The sequence below is a fragment of the Globicephala melas genome, chromosome 8 (genome assembly GCF_963455315.2).
Source record: "Globicephala melas chromosome 8, mGloMel1.2, whole genome shotgun sequence".
Lineage (NCBI taxonomy): Eukaryota > Metazoa > Chordata > Mammalia > Artiodactyla > Delphinidae > Globicephala > Globicephala melas.
Window position 1 is genome coordinate 8,099,509 of NC_083321.1, and position 17,614 is coordinate 8,117,122.

The 17,614-nt window shown below is 59.4% G+C and overlaps 2 protein-coding genes across 6 annotated transcripts in view; one reads left to right on the top strand and one right to left on the bottom strand.

The window, feature by feature from the left end:
- Window positions 1–2,355, bottom strand: part of FLRT1 (fibronectin leucine rich transmembrane protein 1) — a 93,619-nt gene extending 91,264 nt beyond the window's left edge. For all 3 annotated transcript variants that reach the window (XM_060303035.1, XM_060303036.1, XM_060303037.1), the window contains exon 1: window positions 2,205–2,355. The gene's annotated coding sequence lies outside the window, so the exon portion shown is untranslated. The remainder of the gene's footprint in view (window positions 1–2,204) is intronic.
- Window positions 1–17,614, top strand: part of MACROD1 (mono-ADP ribosylhydrolase 1) — a 152,906-nt gene that overhangs the window by 115,417 nt on the left and 19,875 nt on the right. The gene's annotated exons all lie outside the window — the stretch shown is intronic.

The window sequence follows — 17,614 nt, forward strand, 5'->3', positions numbered from 1 at the left end:
TGGGAGAGCCGTTATATCCCCCTGTGCAGGTAAGGAAGTGGGTCCCCAGAGGTACAGGCCTGGGGCCACCCAGTGGGTGACACAGGCTCAGCCACCAGGCCTCAGTCTGTGCAGAGCTGAGTCTTGCAGGCCAACGCCCTCCCCGCAGAGCCCTGGCAGCAGGTGATGCGATGGGGCGGCAGCAGCCCTCCCACCCACCATCTCCTTAGAGATCAGCTGGGTGGACCTCCCAGGGGCTCACGATGACGGGAGGCCTCAGAGGAGACACGAGGGGGGACACCAAGAAGGGCGCTGCTGCTGAGGGCCACCGTCAGGCTGATGTCTACCAACAGGCCCCTGGCTGGGGGGAATCTGACCCCCCCCCCGCCCTCTGGGTGCCCTCAGCCCTCGGGGACCCCTTCAACAGGAGCAGGGCATCTGTCCACCTCACCCCATTTTATAATGCATCCTGTCCCTGCCAAACTCAGCCTCAGGGGGCGAGTACACTCAACAAGGCGAACTGAGGCTCAGAGAAGCAGGGACTTTCAACTAGTAAGTGGTAGAGCGAAGGCACACAGACCGGGGCTTAGGGGACATGCTACAGGCTACAGCAGCCCCAGGGCATGCCTGGCTCAAACTCATGCCGGGGAGGCTTTTTACTGAAGAGTGTCCAGCCCTGTGTCTGTGTGAGGTCAAGGGGCCAGGGACATGCACAGAGGCCACCCCCCGCCTCCATACACAGACACTCTGTCTGCCCTCCTCTCTCCTGCTCTCAAACTGGCCCATGTCTGACCCTTCAGCCAGGATGTGACAGCCCCCCGGCTCTTCCTGTCCCTCACACTTACCAGGGCCCCCTCTCTGCCTGCTCAGCTGGGCAGTACTCCCTCCCGGGCATGGGCCCTGGCAGCTCAGGCCATTTCCATTTAAACCTCTGAAGAAGCCCTGAACAGTCGCCCACGGAGTCGGCACCAGCTGACAGGTGATGTTTGCGCCTCTCCTCCTGGGGCTGGCAGGAAGAGATGCAGTTGGCTTTCACTCCAGAAACCTGAGCCTGGAGCCCTTGAGCGTAGCCAGCTTCCCCACGGCTGCTGAGCAGAGAGGGGCATGCCCCAGCCCACATCCCTCTGCCAGGGGCATCCTGCGTTCTGTGGGGCTCTGAGCCCCACACAGGCAGCCTCCTCCCCAACTCCTGAGCCACCTGGGGAGGGAGACAAGAGAGACTGGTCTCTGTCCTCCCTGAGGGTGCAGGGGCCAGGGTGGGGCAGGGCAGGACCCAGATGCCCCCCACCTCTGCCCCCAGCCTAGGCTTTATTCATTCACATCAGGTCTCTGGCTTGGACTACAAGGGCCTCGCACAGCCCAGCTGGTCTGTGTTCTCTTAAAACCACACGCCCCAGAGAGCCTCACAGCCCTCGGGGCCGGCGGGAAGCCTGGGGCAGCTCCCTGATGTCGATGCTCCTCAACTTTCTCCTCCTCGGAGAGCTCTGATCAGCTAAGGCTCCCTGCAGCTGGGCAACAACACTCCCCAGCCTTCCGTCCCTGGGCCTCCAGTCGCCCGGGAGGAGGGGCATGCGCCCGGCCCCTGGCTTCCCCGGCCTCCAGCCCAGAGGTCCCACCGTTCTAGCCGCCAGGTGCACCGCCCTGTTCTCCTGCCCCCCACAGGGCTGACAGTCTACCGCGCGCACAGGGAGGGAAGTTGGAGGCTGCTTGTGCCCCCCTTGAAGTCGTTTTAAAAATAAAACCTCGCTCCAACCGTGACTCACGCGGCTGGTGGGGACGGGAGCGCGGCGCCCGGGCCGGCGGGCTGCCTCTCTTGGCGTGCGCCAAACCCTCCGGTTCCCGGGTACTAGACCTGAGCCGGAACAGTCCAGCCCAGCTAGGCGACCCCCGCGGGCGGGGCCGTCTCCCTGGGAGCGCAGCGAGGTCTCGGGCCGGGGCTCCCGCCGAGCCCCCGCCCTTTCCAGCCTCTGCTGGGGAGAGTGGAGCCGCCGGCCGCGCACCCCGCGCCTCCCCGCGGCGGAGCCAGCGCCATGGGTACTCGGCTGTCGACTGGGGGGCCCCCCTCCCGAAATCCCAAAGGCTGCGCGGTCCCCGCGGCGGCCGGGCAAAGCCGGGCAGCCGGATCCTGCGGCGCCTCCCTGCACTCTCCCACCCCGCCCCGCTGGCCCCGGCGTCCCGTCCCGCACGCTCGGACCCCGGCCCCCGCCCCGTGCATCCACCCTTACCTGCTCAACGGCCAGGGAGGCGGGTCTCCTCGGGAAACTTTGCGGCGACGGCTGGAGCCTCAGGGGTTATTCCAAGGAGCGGGCGGGAACTGGAGCCGGAGGGCGCCCACGGGGGCCCGGGAGAGGAGCCCCCGGCGCGCGGCGGGGCGCGGTGGCGGGCCCGGGGCTGGGGGCGCGCGGCGGCGCATCTGCCCGGCTCCGGCGCCCGGCGGAGCCGCGGGGGGCGTGCGCGGGGGTGCGCCTGGCGGCCGGGGTGCGTGTACCCGGGCGGGTGCGCTCGGCGGGGTGAAGGCCAGCAGCAGGGCTTGCGCGAGCGGCGGCGGCGAGCAGGGCGCGGGGAACCAGGCTGTGCGGCCGCCTCTCCCTTCGCGGCGGCAGCGGCGGCGGCGGCGGCGGGGGCCGTGCGTGCAGGCGCGGAGCGGGGAGGGAGGAGAGGAGAGGGGAGGCAGCGGGCGGGGAGGAGGTGACGGGGGTGGGGGCGCCGCTCTGCGCACTGGCCGGCGGGACCGGGCGCGAGAGGCTGCGCCGCCGCGCGGGGACTCGGGCCCAGCCTGGGAGAATCGGCCTCCGCGTCCCCCTCCTCCTGCCCTCGGCTAAAATGGATGGGGAGGGTGGGGAGGTTGGGGTGTCGGTCCTCAGTGCGGCGGGAGCTGAGGAGGGAGGCTCCCAGAGCCAGCCTCCAGCGCGGGGGCGGGGAGAGAGAAAAGCGTTCTCCCTCACGTGCGCCTCCCCTTACACCCCTCCTCTCTGCACTCATTCATTCATCCTTCCAACCATCCGTCCATTCATTCATTCACAAACAGTTACCCACCATCTACTGTGCGTGCCGAGGTAACCCCTTCCTCCCTGCCTGGCTCGCCTTCGCCACGGGGACCCCCTCGTCTGCCTTGCTTGCCTTGCTCCACCAAGCTGCCTGAGCGGGCAGTGCCCCGGGTCAGAGCCCAGCTCCGCCTTTCCCTTCACTAGCTGACCGTGACCTTGAGCAAGTTACTTAATCTCTAAATCTCAGTGTCCCCTGTTGTAAAATGGGAGCATTAACATCCTACCTGCAAAGGGTTAACAGGAGGGTTGAAGGAGACCTTGAACAGAAAGGTGGCTAGGGCCATGCCTGGCACACACTGGGGACTAGAGATGTCTGCACCTGTTGTGTGGGGTCTGGTGCGGGGGTGAGGGTGCGGGTGGACCAGACCTCCCTCCTCTGAGCCTGGAGAGTCCCCATGCTCTTGGCCTCCTCTGGGGTACTAAGGAGCTCTCTGTCTGCCTGGCCTCCCTCAGGCCAGACCTTTAGCGAGATCAGTCATCGGGCCCTGCAAACAACCCTTTCCCTGGAGGGCTGCTCTGAGCGAGTCCTTGCCTCTATCTAGAACCCCACCGCCTCCACCTAGGCCCCACTGTTTGCCGGTCCACACCCAGAATGCCCACAATCTGGCTGGGACGCCTCCCCTCCAGACCCATCCCAGCACCTCCCACCCACGGTCCCAACTGCAGGCCCGTGTTAGACCCTTCCCGGAGCCCAGCACTCCCTGCACTTTGCTGTCAGTCAATGCCTGGCCAGGCCACCCCTCCCCTGGGATGCCCTCCCGGCTTCTCCCTGGGAGAAGGTCACCATAAGGGATACTGGCGCGCGCGCACACACACACACACACACACACACACGAACACACCCGTCCTGTGCTCTCCCGGCCCTCTTGCCCCCAGCCCGGGAGCAGGCTGAGGCCTTGCTGAGGCTGCTGCCTCTCCTCACTGTGAGCACCCCCGCCTTGGCCCTTCTTGCGTCTCCCTCCTCACCCCTCCCTTCCCATTTCCTCCCCTTATCTCCCTCTCTTCCTTTCCCTGCTTTATACTCAATTCACCAAACAGCTATTTTTTTCCTCCCAACTTTTATTTATTGTCCAAAGAGCATTGTACCAACAATAAAGGAAAGAAAAATCACCCACACCGCCACCATCCTGTGGCGTCCACAGCCTCCGTTCCTCCGCTCCCTTCCAGGTTTGTCCGTGCGCTGTCGGCTGTAATTCTTACAGAGCTGTGGTCTCCGTCCCGCCTCCCCAGACCCCCATGGACGTGGGGGCCCTGGGGCTCCGTCTTCCCTCCATCGTGGCACTCAGGAATTATGCGCGTCTTCCTTCTCTTCTAAACTGAATCCCTTGAAGGAGGGACCCCTTTCCACCCCTGTCACCCCCATGCCAAGCACAGGGCCGGCACAAAGCAGACACTCACAGCCTCGGAGTGGAGTGGATGGCATGGATATAGCGGTTTGACAGGTTGCCCTTAGATATCGAAATATCTTCTTCATAATAGTGGTTTTAATGGCTGCATGATATTCCATTGAGCTGCTGTACCTGGTGGCTACACACTGTTCAGGGAATATGGAGGTCCACCGTGCCAGGTGCCTTTTGGGTGCCAAAGACCAAAGGGCATCAGGCCTTACTGTACCCTGCCCTGGCAAAGCTGGAATCCAGCCGGGGGACGGCCACCTCAATAGCTTTGGCTTAGCGGGAACTTGCTGAAACAGACATCATTACCACGTGAGCCCTGGACACAGGGGCCAAGTCAACTGCGAGATCCGAGGATGGCTTCCCAGGGGAGGTGGCTGTCGAGCTGGTCTTGGAAGGTAGGGAGGAATGTTCTTGGCAAGCACTAGAAGCTCATTTCAGCTTGTTCTCAGGGGCTATGATGTGAAAGAGCCTGGGGTTTGCAGATCTGGAATTCTTGGTTGGAGCTGGGGGTTAGGAGTCAACGGGGACCATGGTGGAAGATGGGGTAACTGATGTCAGCCAGGCCAGGTATACGGGGCCTTGGACAAGCCTGGAGAGTCTGGCCTTTATCTTGGAAGGAGTAGGGTGCCAGGGAGGCTAAGTACGGCAGAGGCACTATTGGCTATGAGATTCAGAAAGATCCCTCGTTCATTCAACAAACGCTTGCTGAGCCCCTGTGTGCTGTGGGGCTCCCTGAGGGCATGGGCTGGTGGGGCCCTGGCCCCGGGAAGACTGAGCTCGTCTTCGAGCCAGGCAGTCACAGAGATGCTCTCAGCTCAAGGCAGCACATGTCACGCAGGGACAATTTGTGGCTTCAGCCGTGGGCTCGCCAAGCTCCAGATCCCCAGCTCCCAGGGCGGCAGTAACCCAGGCAGTGTCCGGCATCCAGGTGCAGTGGGCTCTATGCTGGGCAGCCAAGGTCACGCCGGCCCTGCCTGCAGCACCCCGGCCTCCCCGCCATCTGCCCACCTTCTTGGGAGTCCTCAGATGAGGATCCTGCTCGCCACCTCACCACTTACCCGCTGCTGCCCCCGGGCGCTGTTGCAGCCTCCCTGTTCCTTATCTTAACGGGGCCATCACAGACCTCCTAAGGCTGCCGTGACAGTGACGAGGCCACAAGAGGAAAAGTGCTCTGTATACTGTTAAGTGCGGCAACAGCGCGACTCCGTGATTAGACCGTTGTCGGCCAAGGTTGTGCCACCGTTGGCCGTGCTTGGGCTTGTTCTGGGCCGGGGGCAGCAGAAGGGACCACCTGACTCGAGAGAGGGGTAGGGTCTGCCCCGCTGGCTGGTCAGTGGGCATCACCAGGGACCCCTTCGCCCCAGGCTCGGTGCTGGGCATCCAGGAAGGAAGCCCCCGAGGGAGTGGTCAGGGACCAGCACCGCTGAAGAGGCCAAGAGCTGCTGTCCAGAGGGCATGACCTTGGACTTCAGCCAGCTGCCCAAGAGTCAGAGGCTCAGCCTGCCCCGCAGGCCCCAGCCTGGACATCATCTCCAGGGAGGGCAGATCTCCAGCCCCTCGCCTGGATCCAGAGAGCCTCCTAATGGACTTTCTGCCCCATCTGGGGGTTCTTGGTCTTGAAGATCACTGCCCTCCAAGATCCCCAGGGTCCACTGCATCTGGGGGTACCTGATTGGGGGGTACCCAGAGAATCGCAGTCACTGAACACCTGGCCATCCCAGACTGTGGTCTCCTGGCGACGCCCAGGGGCGCCCTGTTGTGTTTCCATGAATCGTGGGCGTGTGGCCTGTGGGTAGGCTGGCTGTGCACACCTGGCTGGGAACGACAGTTCTCACTGGAAAGTCCCAGCAGCTTCTCTGATCCAAATCCTGACACCACCACGCTCTCTCTTCTGCCACTGTGCACTAAACCTTTCCATCCTGCACAGCACAGAGGGTTGGGGCTTCTCCCCATAAGCACAGGGTCAGGGTACAGGAGAGGCAGGGGTGGGCCCCAGGGCAGAATTTCAGGGACAGCAAGGCCCCAGCCCAGGCGGAAGTCCCAGAGAGGGTGCTCCAGGGAACAGGCACAGCAGGGACAAAGTTAGGTAGGACAAAGCCAGCAGCTCCCGAGGACAGGTGCTGGGAGCAGTGGGGAATGGTGGCCTGGGGCAGCTGGCCCGGGAAGCCGCTGGCCTTGTCTGGGCGCTGAATCAGGGGTCCCGCTTCCCTGCACTCTCCCGCCTCTCCGGACCAAGCCAGCTCCTACTCACCTCTCAGCCCAGTCCTTTGAGAGGCCTCCCTGAACCCATTTTTCCCAGCTGGGTCACTTGTTCTCTCTGACCCCTCAGCTTCTTGGTTGCACTTAGCTCAGTCTGTGGTTATGCATGATTCGTATGACTCCATTCTTCATCCACTAGACCAAACTTTCACATCTCTGAAATCGGGGCGCGGCTGGCAGTGTGTTTGCTTCCTCAGTTGTACACGAAGCCGTGGTGAGACTCAGAATCGATGGAGCCCGTGTTCAGTGCCGGGAGTTTTGTTCATGTCTGTCTTTCCCAGTAGCCTGTGAGCCCCTTGGGGGCACATCCTGGGCCTCTTGTGGTCCCCACGTGTCCCCAGCACCTGCTGCAGTGCCGGGCACCTGGGGAGAGCAATCGGGCGTTGCTGAGTGTCAGGTTGGAACAGCCCTGCAGGCAACGGTGACAGAGCTGCCCAAGGCCAATCGTGATTCCTAAAAATGCCCCAAGATGATGGCTCCAGGGGTTCAGAGGGGCGCCAGACACACTTCAGCTACTGGAGTGTGGCAGGGTAGGGTCCTGGTGTGTTTGTATGAGTTGGGGGTGATGGGAGGTGAAGGACGGAGATCAGAATGGACAGATACCACATCCAGGCCCCTGGGAGGGTGGGGAGAAGTACGCCAGAGAGAGTTAGAGCCAGGCCTGGGGAGAGGCAGGACCATGCCACCCCAGGGACAAGGGTTCCCCACCAGCCCACCCTCCCCTGCCATGGCAGGACTGAGGCTGCTGTCCAGGCTTGTCTCTGATGGGCCCTCCTCTCCCTTGAGAACCTCCTCTTCCCCCCACAAATGACATCACCACCACCCCATCCCCCATCTCCTCCAGGCAACCGGGGCTGCCTCTTGCTCCCTCCCGCCCTCACCCGCTCACTCCTAGGCCATTATTCCCAGAAGTGATGCTTCTGATGGTGATTTAAGCATTTCTTGACTCTGGCTATCATTCACCTGTTACACACATCCCAAGTCAAGTTCAGGAAGGGAGACCTGAATTGTGTCTTAAAGGACAGTCCAGGACTTCCCTGGTGGCGCAGTGGTTAAGGATCCGCCTGCCAATGCAGGGGACACGGGTTCGGGCCCTGGTCCGGGAAGATCCCACACGCCACGGGGCAACTAAGCCTGTGCGCCACAACTACTGAGCCTGCGTGCCACAACTACTGAAGCCCGTGCGCCTAGAGCCTGTGCTCCACAGGCTCTAGGAGAAGCCACCGCAATGAGAAGCCCGCGCACCACAAGGAAGAGTAGCCCCCGCTTGCCGCAACTAGAGAAAACCCGCGTGCAGCAACAAAGACCTAATGTGACCAAAAATTAATTAATTAATTTTTTTAAAAAAAGGACAGTCCAAGTGGAGGGACCAGCCTGTGCCAAAGTACAGAGGGCCGGTTGGGGAGCAGCTTGTGGGCAGAGGGCTGTGGGAAGGAGAGTCAGAGGCGAGGCCAGAAGTACAGGCCTGATCGGGAAGGAAGTTGGAAGGAGGAAAACATCCCCAAGATGTTGGGGAGCCAGAGAGCACTGTCTGTCTGATTGCCCGAGGAGGTAGAAGGGGGGCAGCGTGGAGGGTGGTGGGGTGGAAAATTCGGGGTTTTGAGGTTGGAGGCTCAGAAACTTCTGCTGGAGCCCGGCTTCCCCCGACAACCCCTCCACCCCCCACTGCCTCTCTGAGCCCCTGCAGACCTTCTTCTCAGGGCTCAGAACCCCACCCTCCTCCTCAGCTCCCCTCTCTCCCACCCCTGCCCCCCTCCGAGTTTAATACCTTGGTCTCCACCACCACCCAGGGGCTTTTGAGGCCCGATGCCCTGTGTAGGCCACCTCCCCGGGGACTCAGGCCGTTCCTGGGCCCTTCCCCTTCGGTCCTCTCTGTCCCCCCAACAGGCTCCAACACCTCAGGGCAGCTGAAGCCACTGAAGATGGGGGTGGAGCAATGAGAATCTGCACACGGGGTGCCCTGAGCCTGGGGTCCTCCCCCTGAGTCCTGGTGGAGCAGAGCTGGGGTCCAGGGCTGGGGTTGGGTGGGGTCACGCAAGGCCCCTCCGCCTGCCTGGCCCAGGGGCAGCCAGGCCTGGCAGGTTCTGAGCTAAGGACACTTCTGAGACTGGGTGCTGGGAGGAGCCGCAGACGAGGGGTGGGGAAGGAGGGGGAGGGCCCAGTGACGGTGGGGGGATGGGGTTGCCCAGCAACCACCACGCTGCCTCTGCGAGGAGGGATCCTTAAAGAGCTGAGCAGAAAAGGCTGGGCTTGGAGGGGCGGAGGCACAGCCTCGCGTACCAATGGCTGCCTGCCCGCCCCCCCCCCCCCCCCCCCCCGCCTCCCCCTCGAGGACCTGAGGCAGCTGGGCCTGGAACCACTGGGGTCCTATCTTGTCCTCACAGGACATAACCTGGGAGGGAGCAAGAAGGCCGCCCTGAGGCCCTCGGGACAAGGGACACCCTGGGCTCCCGGACCGCAGGGCCTGGGACAGGAGGGAGCTGGGACTCCTCAGGACCACCCCTGGCCCTGCCGCCAAAGGAGCTCTAGTTTTAGACCCAGATGAAACCGCCTCTTCCCAGCTGAGTGACCTTGAATGGGCCACCTCCCCAACCGCGTGTCCTGAGAGTCCCAGGGGGCCAGCTGCAGGACTGTCAGCCAGGGGCTGCCCAGAGAAGGCGGGCCTGACAAGGCTGTGTCTGGTGGGTGGAGTTTTTAAGGAAGTCCTTCCTGGTGTCTAACTTAAATTCCCTGCGCAGCAAAGGCTGGCCGCCTTTCCTCTGTCTTTTTTTTTAAAAAAATAAATTTATTTATTTATTTTTTATTTTTAGCTGCGTTGGGTCTTTGTTGCTGTGCGCGGGCTTTCTCTAGTTGCGGCGAGCAGGGGCTGCTCTTCGTTGTGGCGCACGGGCTTCTCACTGCGGTGGCTTCTCTTGTTGCGGAGCACGGGCTCTAGGCACGCGGGCCTTCAGTAGTTGTGGCACGTGGGCCCAGTAGTTGTGGCTCGCGGGCTCTAGAGCGCAGGCTCAGTAGTTGTGGCGCAGGGGCTTAGCTGCTCCGCGGCATGTGGGATCTTCCCGGACCAGGGCTCGAACCCGTGCCCCCTGCACTGGCAGGCGGATTCTTAACCACTGCGCCCCAGGGAAGCCCCTTTCCTCTGTCTTTATCGGAAGAAGGGAATGTCTCTTTGGTCTCAGTGCCACACCTCGTGTTCCAAAAGCAACAACTGGCGTGAGGATTCAGCTGTGTGGTCTTCTTCTAGTTCCTTTCCTTTTAGGGCCTCGGTTTCCCTGTCTATACACAGAGGGGCTGGACTAGATCAAGGTGTGCCTCGCTGGGAGGCACCTCTGGACTTCTGCTGCCCTCTCAAAATCACTGGGAGAGCTCCCTCCCGGCTTCCTGCAGTGGTGGAAGACAGTGGGGGCGGGGGCATCAAGGGGGCCAGAGCCCTGCCATTTCCTCACACCAAGGTGCTCCTTCCATCGACTGGATAGAGCCACATTTGGAAGCCAATCCGATGCCCGATCCAATCCTGTCTCCCATGGTCCTCTAATTGGCCCCTGCGGGTTTAGCATCGCCTCTCTTCCTGGCCCTCCATCAACCCATCCTCGGCCACCACCGTCCCTCCAGCCCCTACTTCCAGGTCCACTCCCTTCAATTTGCTCCCCCTCGGCTCTGAGGAGCTGCCTTCTGAAGTGCAAGCCTGACCCTGCCTCTCCCTCACTCTAGCACCTGCCATAGCTCCCCACGGCCGTGGGAGAAGGCTCAGGGCCCCACGGGCCTGGCTACCCCTCTGCCCTCAACTCGGGCTCACTCCCCTCTGGACATTTCAACCAGATGGAGCTTAATCCACATCTGTTGAATGAATGAATGTCACTGAGAGCAGAGCTTCAGTGCCGGCCGTGCTGGCCTCCGGAGCACAGGAATGACCAAAGCAGACCAGGCCCTCTTCCACAGGCTGCCATGCTGGTAATAAACCAGCAAATAAATGAGAGGACGAGATCACTACAGGACCATGACGTGGCCTCTGAAAGAAATAAACAGGGTGATGGGGAACAGGGTGGAAGGCACTTCCGGGGAGGACTTTCAGTGGAGGTGACATTTTCATTGAAGACCTGAAGGATGAACAGGAGACAGTTTGGAAAGAGATGGAAGAAGAGTGTGCCAGGCAGAGGGAGCAGTATGTGCAAAGGCCCTGGGGCATGAAAGAGCCAGACCTATCTGAGGAAGAGAAAGAAGTCCAGGAAAAAAAAAAGAAGTCCAGGAAACTGGGGAGAATGGAGCGTGTCATGCAGCCATGCGTTTGTGGAGGGGAGTATGGATTTTATTCTAAGTGTAATAGGAAGCTCTTTGAGAGTTTTAGGCAGGGAAGTGACATGATTTAATTTATATTTTAAAACGATCATCTGAACAACCACTTTGGAGAACAATTTGGCAATAACTAGTAGAGTTAAAGATGTGCATATACCACAACCAGCAGTCTCACTGCCAGGCGTATAAGAGACAAATTCCAGCACATGGGTTCACGGGCCGTGTGCAAGATGCTACTGCAGCTGGGTTTGCAAGAGACAAAACTGGGCACACTTGACTGATGGTCAGTGGGAGGACGGGTGGAAGAGTGTGGGACAGTCCCAGCCTGGAATATTACATAGCGGTGAAAGCAGACGGACCAGAGCAGCCTGGGCCTGCCGGGATAAGCCTCCCAAGCCCCACCGCAAAGGGTAGCAGCCAATCCCAGGAGTTCCACTTTATATGAAACTAAGACGCGATGGGCTTCCTTGGTGGCACAGTGGTTGAGAGTCCGCCTGCCAAATGCAGGAGACACGGGTTCGAGCCCTGGTCCGGGAAGATCCCACATGCCGCGGAGCAACTGAGCCCGTGTGCCACAACTACTAAAGCCCGCATGTCTAGAGCCCCTGCTCCACCACAAGAGAAGCCACCGCAATGAGAAGCCCGCGCACCACAACAAAGAGTAGCCCCGCTCACCGCAAGTAGAGAAAGCCCGCGTGCAGCAATGAAGACCCAGCGCGGTCAAAAATTAATTAATTAAATAAATACACACAAAAAAATTAAAACACGAATACCTGGGTAATAGCCTGTTGAGGGGTATACATAGTAAAACTCTAAAGAAAATACATGCCCGATTCAGGGTGGTGGGTTCCTCTGTGGGGGAGGGGAGGGCTTCAGCTCTTCTATGACATTTTATTTTGGGGGCTGTTGGTAGGTCAAGGGGCCGTGTGTGTGTGTGTGTGTGTGTGTGTGTGTGTGTGTGTGTGTTCAATAGCAAAGGAGCCCCGGTTGCTGAATAGGACAGAGTGGAAGGCGAGGGCCAGCAGAGGAGCTGCCCAGGTGGGAGAAGATGGTGGTTGGACCTCATGGGGAAGTTAGAAATGCAGCCCCAGACCTGCCCTGCTGTTCAGAACCTGCACTTTCCTCCTCCCAGACCGTCATTTATTTTCTGCTCCATTAGCCCCGGTTCTCTCCTTTCAGGAAGAAAACTGAAGCTCAGAGAGGGCAAGGGGCTGCCTGGGATCACCCAGCAAGCTGGGGGTAGAGGAACCTGTGACCCTTCCTTAGGGGTCGGGGGGCCTCTCCAGCTGGGGCTGAGCAGGGGGTCAAGGCTACCTGCGGGACACACCCACACCACCCCGGGAGCAGTGGACGAGCAGCCTCTCCAGGCCCCTCCCCCAGAAAATATCCCCCTCGTCGTCCACTTTTCCACCCGCCAGGGCTCCCTTGGGCCCCAGCCCCTCGTTCCTGCGTGGCTGGAGACTCTGCCTACCCGGCTGGCTGGGGCCCAAGTCATCTCTTGGTAATTGGGTTTCAGGGATGTTTGTGGTTATGCTAATGGGGGTACGCTGAGCGCTGGGACCCCTGGCTCCTGGGGGAGGGGAGGCCCAGGCAGCAGCCAGGGTCCCACAGCACTGCAGACTCAGCACTGCCTCAGAAATCGGATGGCCTGATTCAAAGCCTGGCTCCCTTGAGCAAGTCATGCAACCTGTCTGAGCCTCTACTTCCTCATCTGTAAAGTGAGAAAAATAATAGTACCTGTCATTAGGCTCTCCAGGGAGGGAAGGGTAAAATGAAAGAATCCACTGAAAATACTTGGCCCAATGCCTGGCACAAAGAACTTGCTCGATAAATGTGTTATTAACTATTTTTTGTTTTTGTTTAAAGTCTAAAAGTTCCTCCAGGAAAATGTGAACGGGGGCTAGCCAAATCTGTGCAATGAGCTAATGGGTGACTCACTTTTCCTTTGCTTTTTATGTATATTATCCAATTTGGGGCAATGAACATGAATTTCTTGCAAAACAAAATACCAATATGTGGAAGGTGTCCAGGGGGCTTGGAGAATGGGATCCAAGAGTTTGGGGTCCAGCTTGGGGACCACCAGCTGGGAGGCTGGGTCTCCAGGGGCAGAGCCCAAGGAACCCAGGCAGGAGGGGACAAAGGAGGGGCCTAGGCCAGCAGGAACCGCAGCCAAGTCACCTGCTTTGAGCTTAAATGGCTGACTGGGCAGCTTTTGTAGGGAGAGGCATGGGGGTGGGATGCCCGGGGTAGACCAGGGAGGGGACTGCAGAACCAGAATGGACATGCGTGAAGGGGCAGGAGTGAGGGAGGCCCATCTGAGGTTCAGGACAGCCGAGGAAGGGGGGGCCTGGCACAGGGCCAGTGGGAAGGAGGAGGCCGAGGGGGAGACTCTGGAAGAGGGAGCCCAGCTGGGCACAACTCCCAACAGATTTGGAGAATCTCAGGGCTCTGCTCAGAGAAGATGGAGTGAGGAGCTCGGTCCTGGAGGCAAAAGAGCCAAATCTGGCTGAGCAGGATGCTGAGTGGTCCAGGCTAGAGTCAGATCAATGGGATTGAAATTCTATCTCCACCACCCTCACTGTGTGGCCTCGGGCCAGGCACTTATCTGAGCCTCAGTCTCCCCATCTGTAAAATGGAGCGGTGCATCCAGTAAGGTCCTCATGGCTCTCCCTGGGAGGCTGGTGAACAAACCTTGATGAGAAGAAGCTGCTGTCATTATTATTGTTGTTATTATTATTAATGCAGCCTGTCAGCAGGCTGATCTCACCCTTCTCCCTGGCTGACTGGGAAGAGCTGGGGACCCCAGCTCCTGCACCCAATGCCGTCACGAAGCTCTATGACGCCGTAACAGTTTTTTTGTTTTTTTGGTATTTTTTGCGGTACGCAGGCCTCTCACTGCTGTGGCCTCTCCCATTGTGGAGCACAGGCTCCGGATGCGCAGGCTCAGCGGCCATGGCTCCCGGGCCCAGCCGCTCCGCGGCATGTGGGATCTTCCCGGACCGGGGCACGAACCCGCGTCCCCTGCATCGGCAGGCGGACTCTCAACCACTGTGCCACCAGGGAAGCCCTGCCGTAACAGTTTTAGAGGCATTTTAAACTTTATCATCCATGCCCCAAAGGCCTTCACTTAACTGACCTCCCCACCCCACAGATGAGGAAACTCAGGCCCCAGGGAGTGGAGCAGCTGGCCCAGGGTCACAGCTGAGGGTTACAGGACCAGACCTTGCAAAGCACGAGGACGTTGGCTCCTCCGATAAGGGCTGTGGCCTTGGGCAAGTCACTTTGCCTCTCTAGGCCTCAGTTTCCCCGTCTGTAAACAGGGCGGGAAGGGGTGTGTGTACACACGTGTACACATGTTGAGCTGATCAGCAGAGGTCTGATAGCCTGGTGCCGATAAGTGTGAGTCCCTTGCCCCCTGTGAGGGCCCCCCAAGCCTGGGGAATGTCTAGTTAAGCCTCACACTTTCCACCAGGCAGCCTCACCTCACAGGACAGTGACCTTGGCCTGGGGGACAGAGCTTGTCAAACGCGGCAACTGCTCTGGCAGCTCGAGATGCCTTTGAAGCCTCTTGTTTTCTCTTTAGAAATTAAGCACATTTCACATTTTATTCCATCTGTGGGACGTTTCTAATCTAAAGCATGTTTTAAACGGCTCGCCCTCAAGTAATGTGGACACCCACTGCAGGCCTGTGGGAACTCGGGGAGGAAACGGTGAGGACTTCATGGGAACAAAGCCCACTCCCCCAAACCCCCCGTGGGGCTGGGGCCACCATTCCATTCCATCGCGCGGGCCGTCAGTCAGTCGTCGCCTCATAGGTGCCGGGCGCTGTGCTACACTCTGGGACACAGGGGAGCAGTGGGGGCTCGGCCAGGCAGAGGCAGGCCAGGAATGGGGCAGGTGCAGTGGAATGGTAGGGGCTGTTTGGGGATGCACAGACACTGGGGGAGAACCAAGGAGGAGGTCTGGGAAGGGATCACCTGGAAAGTGCAGTAGCCCCCTGGTCCCCCTCCTGCCCCCTTTGCCCTCTGACCTTCTCTCCTGCTTCTCTCCCCGACTCACTCTGCCTCAGCCACAGTGGCTCCTGGCTGTGCTTCAAACCCACCAGGCGGGCTCCTGCCTCAGGGCCTTTGCACAGGCCAGCCCCTGCCTGGCCTGTGCTCCTCACAAGTAGCTTCCTTTTCAGCGGGTCCTCGACTCCTTCTAGGTGAGCCCCTACCCACCTGCCTGCCACTCTCTCCTCCCTTCTATCCACTTCACAGCCTCGGGTGCTAATGGTAATTCTTGTTCAAGTTTATCTGGCTGTTTCTGGACTGTCTCCCTGCCTGATGATGAGATCTGTGCCAGCAGGGCCTTGCTGGTCTGTGTCCCAGAGCCTGGCACATGCAGGGGTTGGATGCGCCTTTGTCAAATGATAGAAAGCTGAGATCTGGCCTTACAGGGGAGGGTGGAGGAAAGGGGCTAGGGAGAGGGGCGGGGTGATTTGGGGGAGCAGTCCCCCCACCCCAAGCCTGGCTGGCAGCCTCTCAGGCCTCGGAGGCCAGGATGAGGCCACGTGGCAGCCGCAGCCTCCGGAAACACCCGCAGGGGTTGTGCCTGCTGCGCAGTCACTGCTGTGCCCGCTCACCCAGCTTCTCCCTGGCCCAGTAACCTGCTCAGCGCTTTCCTCGGGTCACCGAGTCTCCTCTGTGGTGGCCCACACGGCCCACTGCCCCCTCCTTGGCACTCCCCCACCCGGGCTGGAGGAGTTAGTCCCTGCCGGGGAGAAGCCTAGGCAGCTCCTACAACACCTCCTGTCACTGCCCTTGAACCAGTCCTGTCACCTGCATGGCCCCCACCCCAGATCCTGCCTCTTAGGGCGCCCCCGGGTGGGCTCTTCTGTGAGGCCTGGTGGATGAGAGCCTCTCCTTCAGAGCCAGGGGACCCCGTGCGGCCTGGCTGAGTGACTCTGGGCACAGTCGTAACCTGTCAGGTTTGTTCAGTGTATTGTTAGTGGGTGCCTGCTGTGTACTGGGCTCTGTGCTGGGCGCTGGGGACGGGCTGTGGATGAGACACTCAGGGCTGGGGGGGTAGGGTAGCAAAGTAGACGCTCACCTGGGAGGTGAGGATGCTGGAGGCAGTGATTCATGGCCCGTGGTAGGGTGTAGCGGGAGACCAGCTCCAGACACTGCTGGCTCTCAGGGCCGGAGATGGTGAGAGTCTCCTCCAGGCAGGGGACCAGCCCATGCAAAGGCCCTGGGACCGGAGGAAATGGGGCAAGTCTGAGGACCTGGAGTGTGGCTGAGGGATAGATGGCGGGGAGAGAGGACAGAGATAAGGTGATGAGTCAGCAGGGTCCTGGGCCTGGGGTATGGGGGCAGCTTGTTCTTTATCCTGAGAGCAAAAGGGGGCTTTGGACCTTTAACCAGGAAGCTGGGGGTAACATAGGAGATGTTCATATTTGCATAGTGAGAAGATCCTTCTCCATGGCTCGGCTCTGTCATCTGTAAAATGGGTTAGTAATAGTGTCTTCCACACAAGGTCAGGATTAAATGAGCTCATGCAAGTACAGGGCTTACCTGGCCCAGGCCCAGGCCCTTCTGCCACTGTGGGCCCTTCCTCTACAAAAATAAAAGTTAATTGTATGACTTTGTTGGCATAAAGACAAATTTCTTAACATTTTATATATATTATATATTTGATATATACTTAAAATTATATATAACTTTTGTTTTCAACCTAAAAGTTCACTTTTTCTTCTGATTTTAAAAGAAATTAGGGACTTCCCTGGTGGCACAGTGGTTAAGGCTCCACGCTCCCCATTCAGGGGGCCGAGGTGCAATCCTTGGTCAAAGAACTAGATCCCACACGCGTGCTGCAACTAAGAGTTTGCACGCCTCAACTAAGAAGTCCACATGCCGCAACTATGAGTTCACATGCCTCAACTAAGGAGTCCATGTGCCGCAACAAAGGAGTGGGCGAGCCGCAACTAAGGAGCCCACCTGCCACAACTAAGACCTGGCACAACCAAATAAATAAATAAATATAAAAAATAAAATAAAAAGCACAAAAATACATACATACATAAAAAGAAATAAATAAAAGAAATAACGTTTTCATGGTCCCTAAAAGTATTATGGGCCCCAGGTACATGCCTACTACTACCTGCCTGGGCCCTCAAAGTGGGGGCTACTCTTCTGTTTAGGTGCTGCCTGGCAGGGCAGGAGGGGGCGTGCAGTGGGAGCAACCAGAAAAGGAAGAGGAGGGAATTCCCCGGCAGTCCAGTGGTTAGGACTCAGTGCTCTCACTGCCAACGGCCGGGGTTCGATCCCTGGTCGGGAACTAAGATCCCGCATGCTGTGAGGGTGTGGCCCCAGAAGAAAAGAAGAGGAAGATGTATCTGTGTGTCCCCCTCCCCTCCGCCCTCTCCCCTCACCTCCCCCTCCCTCCATCCCTGTTCTGCTGCTGCCCTGGTTCAACCACATTCTGGCCCCTTTGGTCCTCCCTGGGCCTGTGGAGAGTCAGGCAAAGCTGACCTTGTCCTTCCCCAGCATAGGCACCCCTGTGGCCCCCCGACCAGGGAAATGCTCAGACTTATTTCCCTGCATGTCCTTCCTTCCCTCCAAGGTGTGCTGCCGCCTCCTCTGTGAAGCCCCCAGACTCCAG